The following is an 18,410-nucleotide window of genomic DNA, read 5'->3' as shown; positions in this document are numbered from 1 at the left end:
AGTTGGCGGATTTCTTTACGAAGGCACAAACTCGAGCGCATCATGATTTCTTACTCTCCAAACTCAGTGTTGTGGATCCACCATGAGTTTGAGGGGGTGTTAGATGTATATATCTGTATATTGTCGTTTCCCCATATGTTAGGGGGTTTCCTGTATATTTGCACCTGTACATGTACTATATATTGTGACCTTTAGCCCCTAGTAATACAACAAGCATATTGCCCTAACACATGGTATTAAATCAAGCTGAGCAATCATTCAGCCTGCAACACAATGCATGTCTCGTTCAGAGATACGCTGTGATTAGCTTTTGTACTGCGTGTAGTCCCACGTGTAAGCGGTAGCTATGACCATACGCCCATACCCCATGGCCAGAGGCCCATGCACCATGTATTCATGCTAGCTATTTTGATAATGTACCATTAGCTATGATGTCTAATTAAAGAAAAAATATTAACTATTGTATGGCGTTGGAGCGGCTATACACTGCATTTTAATCAAGGGTTTTTTGTTCTCGTGCCCCTGGTTCGTTAGTTGTACTCAGTTTTCCCCAGCCTCTTAACTTTTCCTCAGTTTTCCCCTCCCTCTAGTTTGAAACCCCTCGCAGACGCTCGGACGGGAGGGTTGCCGTCTGGTCAGAGGCCTTCCGTTACCGGTGGCGGCTAGGGAGCCGCTGTGGTTTTGACTTGACCGTTGCTTTCGAAATGTGTTGACTGTTGACTGGAAGAGCTGACCCAAAGCTTCCCCCCCCCCGCCCGAGACTGGAGGAGCTCACACACCGCCCGTCCACCGCCACACCGTCCTGCCCACCTACCTTATGGCGTCGTCCGCCACCGAGCCGGCCCCACCCCCACCACCACCCCCGGGAGGCGGAGAGGGCTCCGCCTCCACCAGATCTGGATCTACCCCTGTCCTCTTTGTATTTCCGTCTGGTGTGCCGCCTAATCCCGCCAGCCGTGGAGAAGATTGGGAATCGGAGGGATCTAACGCATGGATTCCATCTGGGTAAGCATCGGCTGCCTATGTGAATTAACAGTAGGCAGTTTTTGAGCACCAATCATTGTTCCTCAACTAACTGCGTTGCTTTTCGAATAGGATGGATCCAGCGCTGGCTTTTCGGCTGGTGGTTAGGCTGGATTCTAGCTTTACGCGTGATTCTAAACGCTATAAGAATGGGTTTTACTTCCCTGCGGTGGTTGCAACCACCATCTCGTTGAGGGATTTCAAAGCTAACATCTACGATAAGTACACCTGGAGCTCTTTCGATGCAGTTCATTTCGAATATTTCAACAGCCCGGAGCGAAGATTTGTTCCACTAATTTCCGAAGACGATCTGGGAATTCTTTTTGCTTTGAATGCTTCTTGCCAGTTCGGTAAAATTCGCATCCATGTGGACAGGGCCAGGCATCATCTGGTGCTGGGGCATCATCAGGTGGTCGGGCATCATGTCTCTCTCATCGCCCGCCTCTTGCTAATAGTGTAGCAGTGGCGCTCCTTGTAGGTCCACAACAGCACCATCTGTCCCCAGTGCTAGTGGTAGCCTGATCGTTCGTACGGTCGATGTGGAGGACGATGCAGACATTGAGGATCAGTCTCCTCAAGATGATGAGGATGAGTTGATGTTTCCTGAATTGGTAGATCGATGCAGTAAGCAAGCAATGGAGGATCAATACATGGAAGATATTGCTTTTGGTGCCAGATTTGATGACACTAATGATGAAGAGAAGAATGAGAACAATGATAGCCTCGTTTTAGCCGATTACGAAGGTGATGACTTGCCAACAATTGAGTGGAACAGGGAGGATCCTCAGCTTGCAGAAGGCATCGTGTTTCAAACGATGATGGACTGCCGTAATGCAATTACTACATATTGCATTCTACCTAAGAATAATTATGAGGTTATTAAAAGTGAGCCAGGTAGGTTCATAGTTAAATGCCCATACAAGAGGTGTAGGTGGAGGCTGCATGCATCCACAATGCGCATAAGCAGCTTGGTTCAGGTACTACGCCAACCAGTTGTGTATTTTAGATCACGGTGTAAAATTTGTTATCTATTACTGACATCCCTTATCATTATGTTTCAGATAAAGAAGAATGAGCCCGTCCATTCTTGTCCACCTCTAGGGGGAGAGCCAGAGCTGAAAACAAAGCTAGCCAAGACTAGGTGGTTGGCAGATATAATCCTAGATTGGCTGAGAGAAACTCCTTCACTTGGTCCAACAAAGACCTTAAAAAGATGGTTGAGAAGTTTAAAATGAAAGTACCTTACATGAGGATGTTCTATGCAAAGGAAATGGCTCTTGACAAGATCAATTATCCATGGAATGAAAGCTTTCAGTTGCTTTACACTTTCAAAGCTGAAGTGGAGATGGCTAGTCCAGGCAGTGTTGTAGCGATAGACAAGCATACAGTTCCCTACAAATTGAAAAGCGGGAAGGTAATGCACAAGGAATGTTTTAGAAGGGCTTTTGTTTGTTTCAAAGCATGCTGGAAAGGCTTTTTGGACGGTTGCATGCCTTATTTGGCCGTGGATGCAACAGCTCTTCATGGCAGGTTCAAAGGACAGCTAGTTGCTGCTACTGCAGTTGATGGACATAATTGGATGTTCCCTGTTGCTTATGGAGTTTTGGAGGTTGAGTCAGAGGAAAGTTGGACTTGGTTTCTGCAGAATTTGCGTGACCTTATAGGTCATCCACTGTAACACCCCAAATTTCAATAAAAAGAAAGTTAGAGAATTCCAGAGAGCAAAATTTCAAACCAACAAAAAACTTTTCTTTTGCATATAGTACCATGCATAGGACTTGTGCATTTGAGTGATATGCCATGATGATTGTTATTACTTGTATTGGATATGCTCTAAAACCCTAGGGTGATCATAGGAAGATCACCAACCAAATAAAACAAAGAGGAAGAAAATCCAATATTTGGAAAACCCTAAAAACCCTCACATATGCCCTATGGCATTTTTATAAATCTTGACCCTAGACCTATTTGGTCTTCACCATTAGTTGGATAATGTTATTAAACACTTATTACAACTTTTGGAACCAGGGTTGCACAATTCAAATGAATTTCAAACACAATTCCCACTCACATATGATAATGGTCATTTTTCACAATTATAGTCTGATCACCACTTTGAGCCCCTGCAAATCAATTTTCCCAAACCACTTCTTGCTAACTCTTTGCACCATTTCAAAGTCAACATCAAGGTGAACAACTTTGATAAAGATCACCCTGCCAAATTCATCTTGGATCAATAGCTATGCTCATCCAAAGTTGCAACATTTTAACAAGCGCAACAATCTCCACTTAGCCATTTTGGCCAATCTTTGAATTCTAATTTTTCCACCACCACCTCAATTCACCTCTGGTCATTTGCAACTAATACCAGCACTCACATTTCAAAAACATTCACCTTTTGAATTAATTCAAATTTGGATAATTTTCATATTTTCCAAATATGGCACTATTTGCACTATTTGCAAATAGTGAATCTACTCCACCCCATCTACCCTAACCTGCCCCAATTGGTCCCCTGGTTCCCTCTAACCATGAATGGAGCATAGTAATGCTAAGGGAGAGAGAGAGCAAGCTAGGGCATGGCCATGCCGGCCATGTCCCCGAGCTCGTCGAGCTCCCTCTCCTCTCCTTGCTTCTCTGCCCTGCCCACCTTGCCATAGCACGCCACCTCGCTCCTCTACGTCGCCTAGCACCAGCCGTTGTCGAGGAGGAGCACCGCACCGGCCAGACAAGCACGCGTCCATGGCGGCCGGCATGCCGCTCGCGTCGCACGAGAGCGCGCCACGGGCACCCACTGGCCACGCGCCGCGCAACCACCTCGCACTCGCCCCGGCCCCGCTTGCCTGCCGTTGAGCATCACCGCACCACCACGACACCGCCAGACCTGGCCACAACCAGACCCTGGACCGCCGTCACCGTAGACGGGGAAGAAGATCCCGCCACTGCCGCCGCACGACATGGAAGCAACGCGAACTATTCTGACGCCGCCCGACCAAACTGTCGCCGCCAACAGCATCGCCAGGAACCGCAGAACAGCGCCACGCCCTCGCCTAGCTCACTAGCTCGCCGGAGACGCCGCGAGCATGTCGATCACCACCCTGCCCCGCACCCCTTGCTCAATCCTATAAATAGAGCGTTCCCTGGACCAAACCAAGCACACCAGCTCACTCCCCACCTCTCACTGCTTCGCCACCACCGCTCCACCCACTCGATCGTCGCCGGAGCTGCCCCAATTTGAAGATCGGAGCTGCCCGTACCCGGAGGTCGCCGCCGTCGATTGGAGCTGTTCCAGGAGGAGCCGCCGGTACCAGGAGCTCCGCCGTCGTCCACAACTTCCCCACGCACACTGCCATCCCTCGCTGGAGCACTGGTTAGCCCTCCGACCCCCTAGGTCCGCCGCCAGAGCGTCGGGTTCTCGTCGGAGAAGACGATGAACCTCGACCGTCGGATTCACTTCTAATCCGACGCCTCACTTTAAAACATACCGATTCGGGTTAGATGAGCCGCTGACAGGTGGACCCCACCCTGTCAGGCAGCCCGCGCGTCTGTGGACCGTGGTGGGCTGGACTGGGCCATTTTTATTCGAATCGGGCCCAGTTTCGTTTCCCGCCGGCCTTTTAATTCAAACTGAGTTTAATTAATCCAAATGAATTTCAATACTGCCCAAACTTTGAAATTAAATAGTTTCAAATTGGCTAAACCAAATTTAGAAAATTTTATATTGTTAGAAAGCCACTGAAATTCTCTACAACATGCCACTGGCCTCATGGTCAAATTCTTTGTAGAATTAATGTGACAAAAATAACAAGGCAGGGACTATTCCCTATTCAAATAATTCCTAAAAATCAACCAAAATAGATATTAAGTTAATTCCAACTCTAATAGCTCACATTTGACTTACACTAATTGTTTATGCAATAAAATGGTGTGGTCACTTTGCATGATCATGCCATGGTTTAATGAATGGATATTATGGCTAGTTTAACTAGTTGATATTATCCAAAACTATTAAGTTAAATGGTGTGAAGTCTTACACTTCATTTAAACTTGTCTCACATGGATTCATGGGATGTTTGGACCCCTGGTTCCAAACTCTCTTATATGGATTACTTGAGATTTAAATTAAATGTAGTGTTGTTTAAATGGTATGAGGTGATCCACCTCATTTAAATCATTTTCCCAAATGATGATGATGAACATTTGACTTAGGTCAATATGAGTTCATCCATGATTGTTGGAGAAATTAAATCTTAAGAAGATTTCAATGAGAGGAAATTATTTCTCAAGAACCCTATGGAAACTATCATTTACATATGGAATACAAATTCTATTTAAATCCCACAACCCATGCACCCTAGCTTATTTATTTGGTGTGCATAGAGTAGTTTGTGTGTTTACTTGTGATGTGTGGAATAGCCATTGAATTAGTGAGTAATTATACTCGTATTCAAATTTAGACGGTAGCACCTGGAGAGTACGCCGAAGAAGAAGGTTGCTACCAGGGAGGAAGAGGAGGAACAGTTTGAGAACTACCAAGGCAAGCTATACTCTTGCAAGCTACTACCAATGCATGCTAATAGTCTTGCAAAGTGCAAAGCCCTTGGGGCAAGGCACCATGTTCTTACCTTTTCTTATATGAACCCATCCCAAGTTTTTACTTTACAAGTTTTTACTTGTTTTCCTAAATGAGTTACTTTTATAGTTAACTTTGGTCAAAGTACAAGTTGAGTCCTAGAGTAGTGAGTTAGTCTTCCCAAAGCAAAGCAAGTTAGCACCCCTCATGAATTAGAGCTAGTGCTAAAGAATTAAAACTGGACTACTCTAGATGGGAACCTTGTGAATTTGAAAGGATTTTGAAACCTTGGAATGAAGATGCATTCCATTGAATGATTTTTGAAGGTGAATATGACCAAGAGAAGATGGTGATTTTTGATAAAACATGATGTTGGTTTGAATGCGATACCTTTCCAATTATCAAGTACCCCCACAATACCTGATTATGGGTAGGGCGTAACTGGAAGTTTATGCGTCTTAGTATGGGTTCCCTCTAAACAAGCGTCATCGGGGTTATGCCGAAAGCTGCCTCTACCACAAAAGAAACGATACGATATGATGCGAAATGAGGTGAATGTCCGGCCCAAGCCCTGTGCAGTTCCCAGGCTGACTGTCTGTCTTCACTGGGAGGCCAAGCTCATGGGGAGAGGTGCTCATACTAAGGTTCGTAAGTGAAAGGTTATGGTTGATGATCCGCGTACTGTGTTACGATGATTCGGGGAAATCGCGACGGATGAAATCAAATGTTGTGGCACAAGTGTGCAACCTCTGCAGAGTGTAAACCTATTCGAATAGCCGCGTCCACGGTTACGGACGGTTGGAAAGGCCATACAGTTTCCGATGTCATATCTTTGAAAATGATGTTGAAAAGGATGATGGTGAAATGACTTGTGGTGGATTGAATTGAAATCACCACTTGAATGGTGGGAATGACACTAATGTTCCCACTTGAGCTAGTTAGCACTTGAGTAAGCTTTTCTCAAAACTTTGTGAATTAAAACTGGCTTTATGCAAATAAACTAGAGCTTAGCAAACCCTACTAGAATGTCTAGCACTTACTTTAGTATTAGTTTGCGAGTACTCAACGTACTCACGGCTTTGTCCCTGGCTATTCAAATGGCCAGAGTATGAAGATGAACAAGGAGATGACCAGCAGGACGCCTACGACAACTAAGCGCCTTCCGACGTCAAGCGTTGGCCTGTGGACTAGAGAGTCCTTGTATCTTACGCTTCCGCTATGTTGAACTATGAACTTGTGTTTGTTCGTTGATCAATAGATCAACTATTCGTGTAATATGGATCATGTGATTCCAAATTTGTAAGACTTATGGTTTGTAATGAATGATGACTGTGATACTTAACTATTATGCCTCGCAACAACAATATTCCTGGGATTGCGATGTATGACATAATAGGCACTCGGACTTAAAAATCCGGGTGTTGACAAGTTGGTATCAGAGCCATTGCTTGACCTTAGAAGACCTTAGTTAGAATGGGCGTTCTGAAAAATTTAACTTGGAAATCAAATGAAAGAAACTATTTGTGAAAATTTACTACACTCTTGTCTTTGAGACTTTGCCAAAATTTGATGAATCATGTTTTGAATCAACTTAAAATTTTGCCACACTTTGCACTCTCTAACTTACTCATCCAATTCTCTTTCAGATGGAGCCGAATGAACCCCTCAACACCAAGTTTTACCAGCTTGGAAACGGAGGAAGCTTGATCTTCGAGCATGACCTCGACTCCCTGTCGGATCACCTTGGCCGCCCACACCCCGAGTTTCACGGGATTCAGGTGGACGACCAGCCGGGAGGGGAACTGCAGTGGATTATCACCGCTGACTTGAGGGGCAAGCTGGAGCCTCCCACCTCGGAGAGGATCCTTTTCTCTTTCAGGGAAAGCAACTGGCTCGACGGGCTTGCACGTGCTCTTCAGGAAGCACTTGCCTGCCCGTGCGGACAGAATGCGGAAGCACTTCGTGAGGAACGCTTTGCGCATCTCGCGAGGCGTAACTCTGACGGAAGACCCATGGATGTGCCACTGCACCCCCAGTTGAGGCACCATGTGGATCACTTGGACTTCATGCTCTACCAGACTCAGAGGGACCTCGACGCCTCTCGCGCTTATGCGAATCAGACCCATGCTCACATCACCGAGCAGGGCGAGGCGATCAAGCTACTCAACAATGACCGCAGAAGCCTTCGCCAGCAGCGTGCCAAGAAAGACGCTACGATTCGCCGCCTTCGCGCCCGGATCGCGTCACTTGAGGCCACTGTCAAGGCCCAGGAAGATCAGATTCGTCAGCTGGAGGATGACGATGGAGGCATCGACATTCAGGGAGGAGACGCCTTTCTGAGCGATGACGACGACTTTGAGGAGGACGAGAACACCGAGGAGGAGGACTACGAGTTCCTGGAGGCAGGACCTGACGACTACGTCCCGATCGATGTCGATGATGAGGAGTAGTTGCACTAGTTCCACTTATAGTAGGTGTGAGTTGTATCCCGTCCTTTGTATAGTAGCATCAGAATGGTTCTTAAAACCATTGGAGGATGTGTGTAGTTTGTACTATGTGTTGCATGAATGAATGAATGTTATGTTTGTCATGAAAATATTACAAGTTTTCTAATGCTTTTCAAACTTAACCAAAATGAACCATAGAATGTTCCCTCTTATCTCATGATCTTCTACATCTTCAGATGGCCCCTCCGAATCGCACCAACGACGCGATGCTGCAACTTCTGCAAACCCTGCTTGCAGACCGGGAAACCGAAAGAGCCGAACGCCAAGCCAACCTCATCGCCTTGCAGAACATCGCCAACCAAGGCCCTGGAAATCATGACCACCCCGGATCCAAGCTCAAGAACTTCCAAAACACCAACCCTCCGGTGTTTAGCAAGACCGAGGAGCCCCTCGACGCCGACGATTGGCTCCAGACTATGGAGAACAATCTGGAAGTAGCTGGAGTGGAAGCCAACGAGAAGGTGTTGTTCGCCACTCACTATCTCGCTGGACCAGCTCGCGCTTGGTGGACCAGCACCCGTGCCATGAACGGAGGTCAATTCATGACTTGGGAGGATTTCAAACTCAAGTTCAGCAAGTACCATGTACCCCCGGGTCTTATCAAGAAGATGAGGGATGAATTCCGTGAGCTGAAACAAGGTCGCATGACGGTGGTTGAATACCGCGACAAGTTTCTCACTTTGTCAAGGTATGCCCCTGATGAGACCGACACCGTTGAGAAGAGGAAGGAGAGATTCCTGAACGGACTGCATGATGAGATGCAGACTGTCCTCGTCAACATCCCCTTCGCCGACCTCGAAGCCCTTGTTGACTCCGCCATCCAGATGGAGGGCAAGTTAAACCAAGCCAATGAGAACCGCAAGCGCCGCATGGCAAGTCAGAGTGGATCAAGCCACCCCCAAAAGTTTCGCCCTAGCTCAAGCGGAGGTTTCACTCCGAGAAACAACAAACCCCCGATGCAGAACTCTCGCCCCGGTTATCAGAACCGGAGTGGAGGAAACTCCAAGCCAGGAGGCTACAACAACAACTACAACAACAACAACTACAACCGCGCTCCACCCCGAGCCCCTAACAACACCAACACCAACACCAACACCACCCCCAGAACCGGAAGCAATGCCATTCCCGTTGCGAACAAGCAGGACAAGAGCACGATCACTTGTTATGAGTGTGGTGTAGTGGGACACTACTCCAACGAGTGCCCCAAGCGCCTTGCCAAGCTCGCCGGCAACACCGCTGCACCTGCTCAGCAGCAACGCCGTGTCTCCACCGGCAAGAAGTTCGCCCCCAACAACCCCAACAACCGCAACGGCCGCCTCTACCACATGAATGCCGAAGAAGCCCAGGAAGCACCAGATGTTGTGCTGGGTATGTTTTCTGTCAACCACACCCCTGCTAGAGTGTTGTTTGATTCCGGAGCATCTCATTCCTTTGTCACCGAAGATTTTGCATCAACAAGTAAAATTCAACCCCTCAGTTTGAAGCATGTTATGATAGTTCAAATCCCCGGATCAACCACCAAAGCCAGAAAATTTTGCAAAAATGTGCCAATCAAAATCCATGATGTAGATTTCTTTGCAAATCTAATAATACTTGGAACCAAAGGTTTGGAAGTTGTCCTAGGAATGGATTGGATGTCCAAGCACAATGGATTGATAGACTGCGCCAAGAAAGCCATAACCATGACTAGCAGCACCGGCATCGTAGTTGAGCACGTCTCTGAAAAACTACCCAGAAAATTTACCTGCAACCAAAGTGTATCCAAGCCAACTCTGGATCAAATCAGGGTCGTTTGTCGCTACCCTGATGTGTTTCCGGATGATCTACCCGGTATGCCCCCAGATCGGGATATCGAGTTTATCATCGAGTTAATCCCCGGAACTGGACCCATCGCCCAGAGAGCCTACAGCATGAACGCAACCGAGCTTGTGGAGCTGAAGAAGCAAATAGATGACATGTTAGCCAAAGGTTTGATTAGACCAAGTGCATCCCCACTGGAGATCCCCGTCTTGTTTGTCGACAAGAAGGATGGTGCAAATCGTTTATGCACGGACTATCGTAAGCTTAACGATGTCACCATCAAAAACAAATACCCCTTACCCAAGATCGAAGACTTGTTTGACCAACTCACCGGATCCCGAGTTTTCTCCAAGATAGATCTTAGAACTGGATACCACCAACTGAAGATCCGAGCCACCGACATTCCAAAAACTGCCTTTACCACCAGATATGGGTTGTATGAGTACAACGTCATGTCGTTTGGACTGACCAATGCTCCCGCTTATTTCATGAACCTCATGAATAAGATCTTCATGAACTTTTTGGACAAGTTTGTCGTTGTGTTCATCGACGACATCCTCGTCTACTCCAAGTCCGAAGAGGAACATGAACAGCATTTGGAGATTGTTCTAGAAACCCTTAGACAGCACAAGTTGTATGCCAAGTTTAGCAAGTGCGAGTTTTGGCTGGAAGAAGTTGGATTCCTCGGACACATCTTGTCTGCAGGAGGAATTGCCGTAGATCCCGCCAAGATCAAAACTGTTATGGAATGGAAAGCCCCAACCACACAAACCGAGGTCCGCGCTTTTCTTGGATTAGCCGGATACTACCGCAGATTTGTAGAAGGTTTTTCGAGCATCGCTCGACCAATGACCCAACTGCTGAAAAAGGACAGAAAGTTTGAGTGGACTGACAAGTGTGAAGAGAGCTTTCAGCAGCTCAAGAGTAGACTGACAACAGCCCCCATCCTGATCATGCCAGATATCGCAAAGCCCTTTGACGTATATTGCGACGCCTCCAAGACTGGACTCGGATGCGTGCTTATGCAAGAAGGCAAGGTTGTATCCTACCTTTCAAGGCAACTCAAGCAACATGAACAGAATTACCCAACCCATGACCTCGAGCTTGCAGCCGTGGTCTTAGCCCTGAAAGTTTGGCGTCATTACCTCATGGGTAATCGATGCGAGATCTACTCCGACCACAAAAGCCTCAAATATATATTCACCCAGAAAGAGTTGAACATGAGACAACGCCGATGGATCGAATTGATCAAGGATTACGACATGGAGATTCACTACCACCCCGGCAAGGCCAATGTGGTAGCGGATGCTTTGAGTCGATCGCCGTGCCAGTTGAACTCCATGCTCGCAACCGAACAGCCCAGTTTGCACCAAGAGTTTGAACAGTTCAGACTTGAACTTGTGAGTGAAGGATTCCTAGCCAGCATAGAACTGCAACCCACCTTGATTGGTTAGATCAAGGAAGCCCAGAAGGACAACGCTAGCATTGACGGAATCAAGAAACAGATAGCCGAAGGAAAAGCCCCCGGATTCACCGTAGACGAAGCCGAAGTGCTTTGGTACAAAGAACGTCTCTGCGTACCATCGGACTCTAACTTGAAACAAGTCATTCTGCAAGAAGCCCATGACACCCTTTATTCAATCCACCCCGGAGGTACCAAGATGTACCAAGACCTAAAAGAACAATTTTGGTGGCACGGAATGAAGAGAGAGATCGGTAGCTATATCGCTAAGTGTGACATCTGTCAGAGAGTCAAGGCAGAACACCAACGACCCGCCGGACTGTTGCAACCCCTTCAGATTCCCGAATGGAAATGGGACTCCGTAGGAATGGACTTTATCACCGGACTGCCCAAATCCAGCAAAGGCAATGATTCAATATGGGTAGTGGTCGATAGATTGACCAAAGTCGCCCATTTCATCGCCGTTAAAACCACCTATCAAGGCCCCAAGTTAGCTGAACTTTACATCTCCAGAATAGTCGCTCTGCACGGAACCCCCAAATCGATAGTGTCAGATAGAGGATCACAGTTCACCTCAAGGTTCTGGCAGAAAGTGCATGAAGGACTAGGCACCCGCCTAAATTTCAGCACCGCCTATCACCCTCGTGACCGACGGACAGATCGAGAGAGTAAACCAGATATCGGAAGACATGCTTAGAGCATGCGCATCGGAATACGGATCCAAGTGGGAAGACCGCCTACCTTACGCAGAATTCTCTTACAACAATAGTTATCAAGCCAGCCTACGTATGGCCCCCTTTGAAGCCTTGTACGGAAGGAAGTGCCGTACCCCGAACTGGTCAAGTCGGAGAAAGCCAAGTTTTCGGCCCAGATGTTCTTCGTGAAGCCGAAGAGAAAGTCCACAAGATCCGCGAGTACCTCAAGACTGCGCAATCTGCATGTAAGAGCTACGCCGACAAGAGACGTCGGGAGATGACCTTTGAGATCGGAGATTTCGTCTATCTCAAAGTATCCCCCTTGAAAGGGATGCAAAGGTTCCAGTTGAAAGGAAAGCTTGCACCCCGCTATGTTGGACCTTTCCAAGTCCTCAGCCGCCGAGGTGAAGTATCTTATCAACTGGAGTTGCCTGAAGAAATGTCGGCTGTGCACGACGTTTTTCACATCTCACTTCTCCGGAAATGCCTTGAAGTCCCTGAGAAGACTGAAGTGTTCAAGAACATCGATCACAGATTGGTGGATATCAACAAGGATCTGACTTACCGCGAAGTGCCGATTCGCATATTGGAAGAAGCTTACCGAACCACCCGCACCCGAAGCATCAAGTTTCTGAAGATCCAATGGAGCAATCATACCGAGGATGAAGCCACATGGGAACGCGAAGACTTCATGAAGAAGGAGTACCCAGATCTCTTTAGTACCTAACTTTCTTTTCGATCTCGGGACGAGATCTTTTGTAAGGGGGAAGGGTTTGTAACACCCCAAATTTCAATAAAAAGAAAGTTAGAGAATTCCAGAGAGCAAAATTTCAAACCAACAAAAACTTTTCTTTTGCATATAGTACCATGCATAGGACTTGTGCATTTGAGTGATATGCCATGATGATTGTTATTACTTGTATTGGATATGCTCTAAAACCCTAGGGTGATCATAGGAAGATCACCAACCAAATAAAACAAAGAGGAAGAAAATCCAATATTTGGAAAACCCTAAAAACCCTCACATATGCCCTATGTCATTTTTATAAATCTTGACCCTAGACCTATTTGGTCTTCACCATTAGTTGGATAATGTTATTAAACACTTATTACAACTTTTGGAACCAGGGTTGCACAATTCAAATGAATTTCAAACACAATTCCCACTCACATATGATAATGGTCATTTTTGACAATTATAGTCTGATCACCACTTTGAGCCCCTGCAAATCAATTTTCCCAAACCAATTCTTGCTAACTCTTTGCACCATTTCAAAGTCAACATCAAGGTGAACAACTTTGATAAAGATCACCCTGCCAAATTCATCTTGGATCAATAGCTATGCTCATCCAAAGTTGCAACATTTTAACAAGTGCAACAATCTCCACTTAGCCATTTTGGCCAATCTTTGAATTCTAATTTTTCCACCACCACCTCAATTCACCTCTGGTCATTTGCAACTAATACCAGCACTCACATTTCAAAAACATTCACCTTTTGAATTAATTCAAATTTGGATAATTTTCATATTTTCCAAATATGGCACTATTTGCACTATTTGCAAATAGTGAATCTACTCCACCCCATCTACCCTAACCTGCCCCAATTGGTCCCCTGGTTCCCTCTAACCATGAATGGAGCATAGTAATGCTAAGGGAGAGAGAGAGCAAGCTAGGGCATGGCCATGCCGGCCATGTCCCCGAGCTCGTCGAGCTCCCTCTCCTCTCCTTGCTTCTCTGCCCTGCCCACCTTGCCATAGCACGCCACCTCGCTCCTCTACGTCGCCTAGCACCGGCCATTGTCGAGGAGGAGCACCGCACCGGCCAGACAAGCACGCGTCCATGGCGGCCGGCATGCCGCTCGCGTCGCACGAGAGCGCGCCACGGGCACCCACTGGCCACGCGCCGCGCAACCACCTCGCACTCGCCCCGGCCCCGCTTGCCTGCCGTTGAGCATCACCGCACCACCACGACACCGCCAGACATGGCCACAACCAGACCCTGGACCGCCGTCGCCGTAGACGGGGAAGAAGATCCCGCCACTGCCGCCGCACGACATGGAAGCAACGCGAACTATTCTGACGCCGCCCGACCAAACTGTCGCCGCCAACAACATCGCCAGGAACCGCAGAACAGCGCCACGCCCTCGCCTAGCTCACTAGCTCGCCGGAGACGCCGCGAGCATGTCGATCACCACCCTGCCCCGCACCCCTTGCTCAATCCTATAAATAGAGCGTTCCCTGGACCAAACCAAGCACACCAGCTCACTCCCCACCTCTCACTGCTTCGCCACCACCGCTCCACCCACTCGATCGTCGCCGGAGCTGCCCCAATTTGAAGATCGGAGCCGCCCGTACCCGGAGGTCGCCGCCGTCGATTGGAGCTGTTCCAGGAGGAGCCGCCGGTACCAGGAGCTCCGCCGTCGTCCACAACTTCCCCACGCACACTGCCATCCCTCGCTGGAGCACTGGTTAGCCCTCCGACCCCCTAGGTCCGCCACCAGAGCGTCGGGTTCTCGTCGGAGAAGACGATGAACCTCGACCGTCGGATTCACTTCTAATCCGACGCCTCACTTTAAAACATACCGATTCGGGTTAGATGAGCCGCTGACAGGCGGACCCCACCCTGTCAGGCAGCCCGCGCGTCTGTGGACCGTGGTGGGCTGGACTGGGCCGTTTTTATTCGAATCGGGCCCAGTTTCGTTTCCCGCCGGCCTTTTAATTCAAACTGAGTTTAATTAATCCAAATGAATTTCAATACTGCCCAAACTTTGAAATTAAATAGTTTCAAATTGGCTAAACCAAATTTAGAAAATTTTATATTGTTAGAAAGCCACTGAAATTCTCTACAACATGCCACTGGCCTCATGGTCAAATTCTTTGTAGAATTAATGTGACAAAAATAACAAGGCAGGGACTATTCCCTATTCAAATAATTCTTAAAAATCAACCAAAATAGATATTAAGTTAATTCCAACTCTAATAGCTCACATTTGACTTACACTAATTGTTTATGCAATAAAATGGTGTGGTCACTTTGCATGATCATGCCATGGTTTAATGAATGGATATTATGGCTAGTTTAACTAGTTGATATTATCCAAAACTATTAAGTTAAATGGTGTGAAGTCTTACACTTCATTTAAACTTGTCTCACATGGATTCATGGGATGTTTGGACCCCTGGTTCCAAACTCTCTTATATGGATTACTTGAGATTTAAATTAAATGTAGTGTTGTTTAAATGGTATGAGGTGATCCACCTCATTTAAATCATTTTCCCAAATGATGATGATGAACATTTGACTTAGGTCAATATGAGTTCATCCATGATTGTTGGAGAAATTAAATCTTAAGAAGATTTCAATGAGAGGAAATTATTTCTCAAGAACCCTATGGAAACTATCATTTACATATGGAATACAAATTCTATTTAAATCCCACAACCCATGCACCCTAGCTTATTTATTTGGTGTGCATAGAGTAGTTTGTGTGTTTACTTGTGATGTGTGGAATAGCCATTGAATTAGTGAGTAATTATACTCGTATTCAAATTTAGACGGTAGCACCGGAGAGTACGCCGAAGAAGAAGGTTGCTACCAGGAGGAAGAGGAGGAACAGTTTGAGAACTACCAAGGCAAGCTATACTCTTGCAAGCTACTACCAATGCATGCTAATAGTCTTGCAAAGTGCAAAGCCCCTTGGGGCAAGGCACCATGTTCTTACCTTTTCTTATATGAACCCATCCCAAGTTTTTACTTTACAAGTTTTTACTTGTTTTCCTAAATGAGTTACTTTTATAGTTAACTTTGGTCAAAGTACAAGTTGAGTCCTAGAGTAGTGAGTTAGTCTTCCCAAAGCAAAGCAAGTTAGCACCCCTCATGAATTAGAGCTAGTGCTAAAGAATTAAAACTGGACTACTCTAGATGGGAACCTTGTGAATTTGAAAGGATTTTGAAACCTTGGAATGAAGATGCATTCCATTGAATGATTTTTGAAGGTGAATATGACCAAGAGAAGATGGTGATTTTTGATAAAACATGATGTTGGTTTGAATGCGATACCTTTCCAATTATCAAGTACCCCCACAATACCTGATTATGGGTAGGGCGTAACTGGAAGTTTATGCGTCTTAGTATGGGTTCCCTCTAAACAAGCGTCATCGGGGTTATGCCGAAAGCTGCCTCTACCACAAAAGAAACGATACGATATGATGCGAAATGAGGTGAATGTCCGGCCCAAGCCCTGTGCAGTTCCCAGGCTGACTGTCTGTCTTCACTGGGAGGCCAAGCTCATGGGGAGAGGTGCTCATACTAAGGTTCGTAAGTGAAAGGTTATGGTTGATGATCCGCGTACTGTGTTACGATGATTCGGGGAAATCCCGACGGATGAAATCAAATGTTGTGGCACAAGTGTGCAACCTCTGCAGAGTGTAAACCTATTCGAATAGCCGCGTCCACGGTTACGGACGGTTGGAAAGGCCATACAGTTTCCGATGTCATATCTTTGAAAATGATGTTGAAAAGGATGATGGTGAAATGACTTGTGGTGGATTGAATTGAAATCACCACTTGAATGGTGGGAATGACACTAATGTTCCCACTTGAGCTAGTTAGCACTTGAGTAAGCTTTTCTCAAAACTTTGTGAATTAAAACTGGCTTTATGCAAATAAACTAGAGCTTAGCAAACCCTACTAGAATGTCTAGCACTTACTTTAGTATTAGTTTGCGAGTACTCAACGTACTCACGGCTTTGTCCCTGGCTATTCAAATGGCCAGAGTATGAAGATGAACAAGGAGATGACCAGCAGGACGCCTACGACAACTAAGCGCCTTCCGACGTCAAGCGTTGGCCTGTGGACTAGAGAGTCCTTGTATCTTACGCTTCCGCTATGTTGAACTATGAACTTGTGTTTGTTCGTTGATCAATAGATCAACTATTCGTGTAATATGGATCATGTGATTCCAAATTTGTAAGACTTATGGTTTGTAATGAATGATGACTGTGATACTTAACTATTATGCCTCGCAACAACAATATTCCTGGGATTGCGATGTATGACATAATAGGCACTCGGACTTAAAAATCCGGGTGTTGACATCCACCAGGACTTGTTATCCACAAAGACACTTGCAAAGGTTTGGAGAGTGCGGTAGAAGCAGTATTCCCTGGAGTGGAGCATAGGGAATGTATGCGACATTTGGTACATAATTTTGCAAAGAAATTCAAGGGAAAAGTTTTTACTGACAACCTATGGCCAGCTTCATACACATGCAGCTCTAGGAAGCACCTGTTTCATTTGGATGTGTTGTATAAACAAAAACCTGGGGTGAAGGAGTACTTGGATGAAGATCATGGTAGGGTGTGGTCAAGAAGCCAATTCAATGAAATTTGCAAGGTAGACTATGTAACAAGTAACCTTGCGGAGAGTTTCAATTCAAAGGTCAAGTCATTGAAAGGGCTTATGCTGTGGCAAATATTTGATAAGATTAGGCAGATGATCATGATAAAGATCGATCTGCGTCAAAGAATTGCATCTACAAAATATGCTGGCCATCTCATGCTCCCATCTTTGATTAAGTCTTTGCATGACAGGGCAAAACAATTGAGGATGCAATGCGTCAGAAAAGGAATGGAGGCTGAGGTAACCTACACTGACAGTAAAAACAGGCAGTGGAGGTATCCAGTGAGTTTTGTTGATAGGACATGCCATTGTAGGGGATGGCAAATCCGTGGGATACCCTGCATACACGCATTGTTTTTCATGAGTGTTATAGGGGGTGAAGATGGTGAAGTTGATCAGTATGTGTCAGAGTATTTCTCTGTTGCCAAATTTAGGGCTGCATATGCTATGAATGTTCCTACCTTGTTGGGAAAAGATCAATGGATGAAAGTCGATCCAGGCTTCAAACTGTACTCTCCAGTAACTAGACTGGCAGGTAGGCCGAGGAAGAATAGGATCAGAGCTAGTGCAGAGGGTGGTGCACCGATTCAAAAATGTAAGTGCAAACGTTGTGGAATCCCTGGACACATTGCTAGGCTTTGTAAAAATCCAGTTGACCCAACTTTTGGAATGGAAGATCAGGCGGGAGCAGCAAATGCAGAGGAGAATGAAGTTACAATTCAACTTGAGATTGAAGCAGTAGTTCAACATGAGGAGATTGAAGCAGCAAATGCAGAGGAGATTGAAGCAGCAATTGAACATGAGGAGATTGAACCAATGGATCGTGAGCAGAGGGAACAGATGGATGTAGAGCTGCTTGAACCGATGGATCGAGAGCAGAGGGAACAGATGGATGTAGAGCTGCTTGAACCGATGGATCGTGAGCAGAGGGAACAGATGGATGTAGA

This window comes from Lolium perenne, chromosome 4, assembly GCF_019359855.2.
Source record: "Lolium perenne isolate Kyuss_39 chromosome 4, Kyuss_2.0, whole genome shotgun sequence".
Lineage (NCBI taxonomy): Eukaryota > Viridiplantae > Streptophyta > Magnoliopsida > Poales > Poaceae > Lolium > Lolium perenne.
This window is presented reverse-complemented; position numbering follows the sequence as displayed.